Source organism: Pocillopora damicornis, chromosome 6, assembly GCF_964200805.1.
Source record: "Pocillopora damicornis chromosome 6, jaPocDami1.2, whole genome shotgun sequence".
NCBI classification, from domain to species: Eukaryota; Metazoa; Cnidaria; class Anthozoa; order Scleractinia; family Pocilloporidae; genus Pocillopora; species Pocillopora damicornis.
In genome coordinates, this window is record NC_142675.1 from 21,408,963 (window position 1) to 21,418,905 (window position 9,943).

At 39.8% G+C, this 9,943-nt stretch overlaps 1 long non-coding RNA gene and 1 pseudogene across 1 annotated transcript; one reads left to right on the forward strand and one right to left on the reverse strand.

Annotated features, from left to right (window-relative positions):
- Positions 1-289: 289 nt before the first annotated feature.
- On the reverse strand, positions 290-1,132 carry LOC149044409 (putative skeletal organic matrix protein 5 pseudogene; annotated as a pseudogene).
- Positions 1,133-4,393: 3,261 nt separating this feature from the next.
- On the forward strand, positions 4,394-5,300 carry LOC149044410 (uncharacterized). The gene is made up of 2 exons (XR_016187578.1): positions 4,394-4,580; positions 4,672-5,300. It is a non-coding gene; the product is annotated as an uncharacterized LOC149044410 (long non-coding RNA).
- The last annotated feature ends 4,643 nt before the right edge of the window (positions 5,301-9,943 follow it).

A 9,943-nucleotide genomic window follows, 5' to 3' on the forward strand; every position in this document is an offset into this window, starting at 1 on the left:
TAATGATTAATAACAATTATTATTAGTAACAACGATTAGTAATAATAAAGCAATAGAACACACTGTCTATCAGTTTACCGGCTTAATAACTCACGTGGGATTTTGGAGGAGGAAGAGAAGTCATGAGCCGTAAACGGCAATCTATAATCGGCTTAGCAAGTTCTCACTTTGGCGTTTGAGGGGAGAAGGGGGAGGCGAATGATAAATGAAAAAGGGCTCTTTTCAGTACTTCACCTGCCCTTCCTCATTCTAAGTGAGTTTTCTAACGTAATACATGGATTGAAAGACTTTACTGCACTAAAATATATCCCATAGCTTTGATGTTTCTGTCACCATTATCTGGGGAAAGAGCTGCTACGTTTCCGCACGTATTGAAACCTCCTCTAGTACCAAACCCAATTCTGGAGTTACAAGAGCCACAATCGTTTTGCTGGTTAGCTACACAGCCAATTCTTACAATACCTACAGCATTAAAGCCCTCCTTATTACAGTTCAGTTGCAAAGAGCCTTGCGCACCAATCAACTTCTTCCACTCGTTACGACCCAGGGAAGTAGCGCGGTATGTCCCAGCAATCAGTGAGTGCAGAGAGTTGGCTTGCTTGTTAAAGACAATAAACCTGAGTTGTCCACTTATCTTCATACCGAGACAGATCTTGGAGAAAGGTGTGTTCCAATAGGTCGGTAACTTGGTCTCTTGTGAGTCAAACCCAGTCCTCCCGCCAAGGGTGTTGTGTTGGTATTTCTCACTCCAGTAGTGAGAGTCATAGTGAAACGTTGCCTAAAAAGAATTAAGAGGATTTAATTTATCCTTAAACATAAATAACACGATGCATAACCAAAGGCAGGACCATCATGAAATCAATGATACAGTTAGTGTAAAAACCATCAATCTATACTCTATTTGCAGGCGGGTTAATTAGAAATTTGTCGCGTTTTTAGATATTAGGGGTATTGTAGCATTTATGACAGAAGAATTTCCGCAAACAGGGGCCGCGAGAAGAATATGGACGAGTTGCTAAGAGATTCTGTCTTTTTGCCTCAAAACCACGCAATTCGTACATAACGGCACCTATTATCAACAAGTTTTTGGTACAGCTATGGGTTCGCCCGTCTCTACTGTCATTGCCAACATGGTAATAGAAGACGTGGAACAAAAGGCCTTAGTCACTGCACCGGTTAAACCCTTTTTCTGGAAACGATATGTCGATGATGTTATTTCTGCGGTATCCGGAAATAAAGCATTTTCTATCAGTAGAATTCCTATCCTGAATTCAGTAGACCCGTCTATCCAATTCCCCTTGAGCGTGAAAAGGGTAGACATTTGCCCTTCCTTGATTTAAATGTGTCCAGAGGGGTTCAGGGTAATTTAGAGACAAGTATCTAACGTAAACCTACCCACACCGTGAAATACCTCGCTTTGGATTCTCACTACCCTATTTGCCATAAAAAGTCTGTAGCCAAAACTTTACTCAGGAGGGCTGACTGTCTGGGAAATGTGTTTGTAATGTCCTAAAGGCAAATGGCTATACATAAAAACCTTTCTCCGTAACTGCCAAAAACAAGTTATAACTAGAAACTCCCTTGATGAAAGGGAACCAGCCTAACCAACCATACAGTTGGGTGGGATAATTGTAAAATCATTACCACTAATCGGCGTTACCACCAGCGCCTTTGTTTGGAGGCTTGGCATATTAAGAGAGTGTCTCTGTAAGAGCGGTCCGGTCGATTTTGCTTGAGACACGGATTTCGCTCGTTTCTCGTGTGTTGTAAGACATTCATGTACCTATACTAAAACCACAATCAGTTTGATCGGATCTCTTTATTTTTCAGAGTTTTACGGAAATTAAATTTCACTCGAGCGAAGGCTTGTTGTGACACTTTTCAAGACTTTAATTTCATACAACTTTAGAGGACAATTTACAAAAAACTACGGAACTCAGCAAAAAACAAATACCACAGCCATGTATATTAACTCTATCTTATCTATCGAGGCGACTTTCGTAAACATCACGTGTCAATCAAGGAAACAGGAAGACTTGAATGACACCTTATCGGTTCGCCTAAATCAAACACGCCAAAACCGATCAAATTCAAGGTAAATTTTTGAAAAAGTGAGGCGTTCTTAACTGATCCAACTAACATAGCTAGGAAGTAGGTGCCATAGAAAAGATAACTACAGAAAAAAACTTTGCGGCCCGACCTTTACGAGAACTTTATAACTCCGTGAACTTACCTAATTTTCGGCAATCTCCAAGTTTGGCCGCCATTTTGAGGGACTTGTCAACATGAAGCGTAACCGATATAAATCAAGCAGGTTAATCTAAAACCGTCAGAAATATATAAGAAAGCAATTCAAGTGAACTTTTCTTTCAATTCAAGCGGCAAAATTTGAAATTGTTCGTTAAACTTACCATCCCCATGCGACCATTTCTTCCAACAATTCATGATCAAACACTACAACTAGTGTTCGAATTCCCCTCGTCGATTCCACCGCAAGAAATAACCTGTGCCACCCAAGCTTCGACTCGAATGTGAAGTATGAATCAAGTAACATAACTGCTTCATCTTCGCGGCAACATCACGCTGGTATTTTGATTTTCCGATCGACAAGAACGGCGATCAAGAATCGATCGGTTTGTTTACCTCGTGAACGTGACCGCTGACCAGCTGCTGAGTGAAAACAGTACGGTTCAGTGGCAAGGAGCGGGGTGAGGGGTGGATGCGGGCAGATTATCAGAAGGTTTTTGGGAACATTCGATAAACATTAGGATTCTCAGTCTTAATGCAAAGGCATACTTCGTGTTGCAGACAACTTTTGTTTTACTTAGTATTCTTTTTTATTTCAAATACACTTCGTTCCAAATAGGACCAGCATCAGTTCATAGATTTAAAAACAAATCTTTACCACGTAAATAAATGTGTTTAGATAATCGAGATAACCATTGAACCTCTTGTATCGCACCGGAAATAATGTTTCTTGTCTTTGCCCAACTCTGAGAGCGTGGAGCGGCGAAGACGCGAGATACGAGTCTCGCGTCTCGCGGATTCACCATGCTCACAGGATACGCGTGACCTCACTATCTTTAAGAAAAATAAGAGACTACTCGAAGTCTGTATTCCGTTCAACCATTTTATAAGAGTGACGCGAGTCTTTCAATTGAATGAAAAAGTCACAAGCCCATTCTTTACCTCACGAGCGTAACCACTGACCACTCACGAATTACAGTAGGCTTCTCCTTTGACGCGGAAATTGAAATCGTATCGAATATACAAAGTTATAATGAGTTCCTTTAGATCTCCCGAACTTGTATCGCGTTGGAAACAATTACAAGTAAAGGAAGAAGTCGTTCACAAGCGAGACGTTCATTATGTCTCAGGACTGCTTTTTGAATAGCAAAGATGGAAAAAAAATTTGGTTCATCGTGTGGCTTAAGTGGTTTGGTACGACTGTCTGAATGCAATGACGAAGTAAAACATCATTTGATAAGCTGTCACCTGTCTAAAGAGGTTTTTAAGTGAAAATGAGCTAATCTTGGCAAGAATTGGCCTATTTCACCTCGCTCAGGAGGATAAACAAAAAAATGTGGATTTGCTATAGGCATCGCTACACTCTAGGGAAGTTTTGGAGAAGTGCAAAGGTAACACGTCAGTATCCTGATCATGATGGTGTCAGGAAGCGTATCCAAGGCAGATGTAATTACCTTACATATGTCTTGCATATGTCTCAGGACGTTCAAAAGCTGTTTGGAGTTATTATTCCAGTTGAATCAGGTGGTCTTCAGTAACATTTTCTGTTATCTATTTTTGTCACGTGACATATCTGCTCGAAAAGAGAAGAAATTCTTTATTAGATGAAGGGTACTTAAGTACACATCACGTTGAAAAAAATAGATCTATGTGTAAGTGCTTTTCATCACAGATGGAAGTATGTACAAAGTTGCTCGGTTGATAATCAATAATGTTTTTGTAGAAGATCAAATCACCTGACAACGCAATCTACTTACTCATGCGTACGGTTCACAATTATTTGCGGTCAGTTTTCCTCAGTTTGTATGATTTTCATGATCATTAACCGATATGATTAAATTTGCAGACTAAAACACCCCTTATTACACCCCTCCAAAAATATATTGATAGCTCTATTAATTAATACCAGTTCTAATTTAAAGGAGAAAGCTATGAGAATAAAATAAAAATTGTCTGTACCTCGAAGCATGCCTTCACTGTTTAGACTGATAGTCCTAAAACTTTTTGAGCATGCATTCGAATATCTTATGACGATAAGCCCGCCAACCACCCCACCCCGCGCTATGCTATTTTCACTTAGCGGCTGGTCAGAGGTCACGTTTACGAGGTAAACAAACCGATCTATTCCTAATCACCGTTCTTGTCGATCGGAAAATCAAAATACCAGCGTGATATTGCCGCGAAGATGAAGCAATTATGTTACTTGATTCGTACTTCATATTCGAGTCGAAGCTTGGGTGGCACAGGTTATTTCTTGCGGTGGAATCGACGAGGGGAATTCGAACACTAGTTGTAGTATTTGAATTGTTGAAAGAAATGGTCGCATGAGGATTGTAAGTTTAACGAACAATTTCAAATTTTGCCGCTTGAATTGAAAGAAAAGTTCATTTGAATTGCTTTCGTATGTATTTCTGACGGTTTTAGATTTACCTGCTTGATTTATATCGGTTACGCTTCATGTTGACAAGTCCCTCAAAATGGCGGCCAAACTTGGAGATTGCCGAAAATTAGGTAAGTTCACGGAGTTATAAAGTTCTCGTAAAGGTCGGGCCGCAAAGTTTTTTTCTGTAGTTATCTTTTCTATGGCACCTACTTCCTAGCTATGTTAGTTGGATCAGTTAAGAACGCCTCACTTTTTCAAAAATTTACCTTGAATTTGATCGGTTTTGGCGTGTTTGATTTAGGCGAACCGATAAGGTGTCATTCAAGTCTTCCTGTTTCCTTGATTGACACGTGATGTTTACGAAAGTCGCCTCGATAGATAAGATAGAGTTAATATACATGGCTGTGGTATTTGTTTTTTGCTGAGTTCCGTAGTTTTTTGTAAATTGTCCTCTAAAGTTGTATGAAATTAAAGTCTTGAAAAGTGTCACAACAAGCCTTCGCTCGAGTGAAATTTAATTTCCGTAAAACTCTGAAAAATAAAGAGATCCGATCAAACTGATTGTGGTTTTAGTATAGGTACATGAATGTCTTACAACACACGAGAAACGAGCGAAATCCGTGTCTCAAGCAAAATCGACCGGACCGCTCTTACAGAGACACCCTCTTAACTCTGCCCACGCTCCTTTAAATCGTGACGATGGCGACTTGGTTCCTGACGCCTATTTACACCTCGTCAGAAAAAAGGCAGCTAATTAGGGATCATATAAAAGGACCTCTTGTTGCAGCGTTTAGATCACTCCTGATGAAGGCACTAGGCAGGAGTGTCGAAACGTTGGGTCTATGAATTGTAACTTCTTCGGTTACATTTATTAAATCTGTAAACCAGAGTAGCATCAAACCATGTCTGATTGTCCACCTGGTTGCCGTGTGAACTTTAATATAGATTCTAACGTAGTTCTGATGCTTCTGAAAACTTCTTGCTGTGCTTCATCACCCGCAAGAAAACCCCGCCAAGAATATTCCGCCGTATGAGGCTTACCTGGCTGCCGTTAATCTTCATTACAGGGGTTCATCCTCCATCTCCGCATCCAAAATCCCCCATCTGACAGAGAACTCTGATTGGCTTAGAGCCAAGATCTAATGTAACCAGTTGACTGGCGTTTGACCTGTTTGATACGAAAAGAAATCCATTCGTGATCATATTTGTTTGCGGCGAAAAATCTTCCCTCGACGTCTAAACTATTCGATAATTTTGTCTCTTTTTTATGCTCGAAAAGATAATCATTTGGTATCACTTACTTGAAAATGTTGTAAGCTTCTTCGCAGGACCCAATAACTAAATGTAAAGAAAAAAATAAATAACAGTGAGATATATAAGATATTTAGGCTCTTCCACAGATCAGTAGGGGACACACTAAAAACTAGAGTCGTTGTACATTCTTGTTTCAAGCTATTAGCAAAATCTTTGAGCAATAGGAGATGATAAATATTACATAGGTACCAGTTATAATTTACTGCCAAGGGAGGGGAGGGTCAGAAGATTTTAGTTGTGTCACAATAAAATTAATCAGATCGCCCCCCTCCCTCTCAGTTAAGGCTCTGCAATATTCTTACGACCCCTACTCATTGGCAGTTTTAAAATTAGCAGTCAATTTCTACAGTTCCCCCCCCCCCCTTTAAACTCTGTCGGCGACAACTGTTTCCCCCTCCTTTCCCCCTGAAAATCATGTGATCCTCTAAAGTCCTCCCCCCTCCTCCGTGGTGAATGATAATTGATCCCCACGGAAGGGTAAAAATACAAATTAACATTTAGTTCCCCACGTCAGACCTTTTGATTTCGCAGTCAGATGCTCAATCAACTTGAGCATCGAGAAATTCAACATCTTTTTACTTTGTGTTAATTATTTTTAGTTATATATTTTCGCTAGCTATTTTAGAAAGTTTTCGAGCTGCAAGGTTAAGCAGAAAAATTTATATCAGTCACTTGAGAATTATAGTATTTAATGTTGTTGGATGTATATCAGTCACAAAACCATGCCAAACTATTCACATTTTTCACAATATTCTCCTACAAAGCCTTCTGCACAGCGGCATCCGAATAAACCACCTCTATAGTCTGTGACGCAGGTAGCCTCGTGTTGACAAGGTGACGAAGAGCAAGGTGACTGTAGAGAGACAAAGTAGGAAAGTGGTTCATGTATTTCGAAACGCAGTTGTAAATCTATGAATATGCGATAAAGAGGGGGTACATGAATCCGCCAATCCGCACTAATCCGTCGATCCGGTCCGGATTTATTTTTAGTATAAATTTTTCATGGTAAAGACCTCATATAATAGCATCTATGTTTTTTTTATTTTCATCTACTGTATTAAGATTTTAGTTAAGTTTTTCTGACTTTGCTGGTATTTGAGAAAGTGGCTTTATGAGATTAAAAATATACTGCTAAGCCGTTGGGATCTATGGGTATGGAAAGCTTTTCTAACTGTTTCGAACGTTCGCAGAAAAATGAAGTCTGTCGGTAAAACATTTTAAAACACAAATCGACTAAAGGCTGACCAAACACTGACGATTTAAACAACGATTCCATTCTTTAAATAAACAGAATCTGGTATCTTGACTCAAATTTTCAACCGAGTCACATGTATTTTCTTAGTCTGCCGACGTGCCTGGGAAACAAAGGAGGTAAGTAAGTAAGATAGTGCGCGGCACGAGAAAGTGTTTGCATGCTTTACAACATGCCTTAGAAATACGGTTGTCACCACAATGAATACGACAACAGACCGACATCATTTGCAGTGGCTTTAACCTGACTGCCTTCGCTCTAAGATCTTCACAAAGCTGTCAAACTTTTATCACAACAATTCGCACCAAAGTTTTCCATGGGCTCCTTTGAAGGCGGCCAGGTTTACAGAAAAGCAGAACGGATCGCTGAGACATTCTAACGTGCAGTCAAACACATCAGACACTGCCACTGTTCCAACGAGCGGTACACTCAAGTGATGAAACTCGTGTTTAATGAATGTACGTCTCAGGAAGGTTCTTGTGGAGGAGGCACGGTCGCCCTCGCGATACACGGGGTTTGATTCTGTAACAGGAAAGAAGAACAGTTCAGTAATAAAAGGACATGATGGCATTACTCACAGGAGAGAGCGGCGAGGAAGGGACTGGATGGTTGGAAGAGAGGATAAAGTTGCTTATAGAACACTCCCCCCTGTTATGAGTAATTGTTGTTAATGAATACTGACGGTGGTATCGCAGCGTGGAAGGGACTGGCTAGTTAGAAGAGAGGATAAAGTTGCCTATAGAACACCACCCCCTGTTATGAGTAATTGTTGTTAATATAATCTTCCAGAAATTTCCAGACGGCTGAGTCATGCTGACTTGCATACCGTAGAGCTTTCCGGAAATTTTTATCAAGTCATGTATTTATTAGGTAATACTTCTAAAATATATAGTTCTTAAATAAGCTTTTAGAATTTTCCAGAACACTTTGTGAATATATATAAAGACTCGCTTATGTAGTAGTAGTAGGGGTAATTGTTATCGTCGGAGCGACGACTGTTTTTGAAAGCTATACCGAGAGAGAGTTACTGCGGAAGATTGCCCGTTCTAGGGGACTTTGGAGGCAGCACTGAGATTGTATCAGTGGTGAGCTGGGATATAAACTGTGGTGGTTTATTAACGATAAGTATTGTATCACTGTTAGGAGTCGCTCCTCGCTAAGAACATTTTCGCCGTTTAATATAGTAGTTGAGTTTATGGAATTGAAGCGTTTTTCTGTCAGTAAGATTATACCGTAACATGCACCCTCCTTCCCCATATCGTTCAAAAGAATTGATGTTTATCATAACTATGGGACCCCCCCCCCCCCTCCACTTCTCTCCCGGCTCTTTCAATAATTCCGGGGTGACCCCTGCCTCTTTGTGACTAAAACGGAATTTGTATTCCTGCTGTATTAGGATGTTGTGGAGTACAGCGAATAGGTCACTGAGAATGGTGGAAAGCAATAGAAATGAAAAAAATTCAGGGATATTTTGAAGTATCGAGAGCTAATTTTAAGCTAATGCATGCGATTTTCTCTCGCTTTGTTTTCGGGACAGCGCTCAGTTCTATGCCAGAATTGTTGTCATGGTTATCAGCTGATTAACCATTTACAAGTTGTGTTGGACGTTGTTTCACTGTCCTTTTTTCCACAACACAATCATTGACAGTCTCTTTGCTTATTCTTAAACCCACACAAATGAAAATGTTGGCTTACTTGATTCAAAATTACAGTCAAACCTGATGCGGCTCAGTAAGTCCCGAATTTGTTTCCCCGTGATTTTCACCTCAGTTAAGCGGTCACCTTTATGAAGCGGTCGCAATCACCTTTGAGTGAATCTGAACGGCCTCTTTGTATTATCTTCCACCTGTATTGAGCGGTCACAAAGCGGAACTACTTGAATAAATCGAAGAATTATCCTTCAAGAAAAATTTGATCTATATTTCCCTTTCGAAATCAATGTAAGTAGTACTTTTGAGCGAGGTTTTGTACAAAAAGTTGTCAATTATGGCACAAAATGGTGCCTTTTTATCGTTGCCTAAATTAACCTTAATCTTTAGAACCTTTTTAAGCGGTCAGCCCTGCATTCCCCGTGGGTGACCACTTAATACAAGTTTAACTTTAGTTCGTCATGAAAACAAACATGCGAGTTATTTTAAGTGATTTACACGATTGGGCCCTCTATTTACGGAAAGATATGTGACGTTTGATTAGAGGCCTAAAAGTGCTATTAGATCATACGAGACCAAGGTAAACAGTCGTTAATAAAGAATTCTAGCTTCTCCATGAATTTTTTTCTAGTTGCAGGCAAATTTTGTCAGCTCCCTCGTGTTTATTTGGTAGCTATCCATTCCAAATACCTGAAAAGTTGGAAAATCTTGCGACACTGTTATTATGGTACCTGTTTTAATTTCAGAATTCATAAATTTTGCCAATTGGAAGCAAAGCAGTGATTATTTTCAATAGCTTTTAGCTGTCTTAACATCTTGGGCCCTTTGACTTTCGCCAAATTTTATTAACAATTTTCCTCCACTGTTGTCCCCAAACTTTGTTTGGTGCTCAGCCTTGGAGGCCCTCGGTCAAGTTGGGCAAAATCAGGCGATATTTCGCAAGATAAAGAAGGATAACATGTGAAAAATTCAGCTCGGTGGAAAAAAAACCGTTTTGTGGAACACTTAAAATGATCATATAGCAGCCATTTCAACAAGCCATTTCGATTTTAATTTATTCAATATTTGTTCAGGGAGCTCATAAACATTTTTTTCATA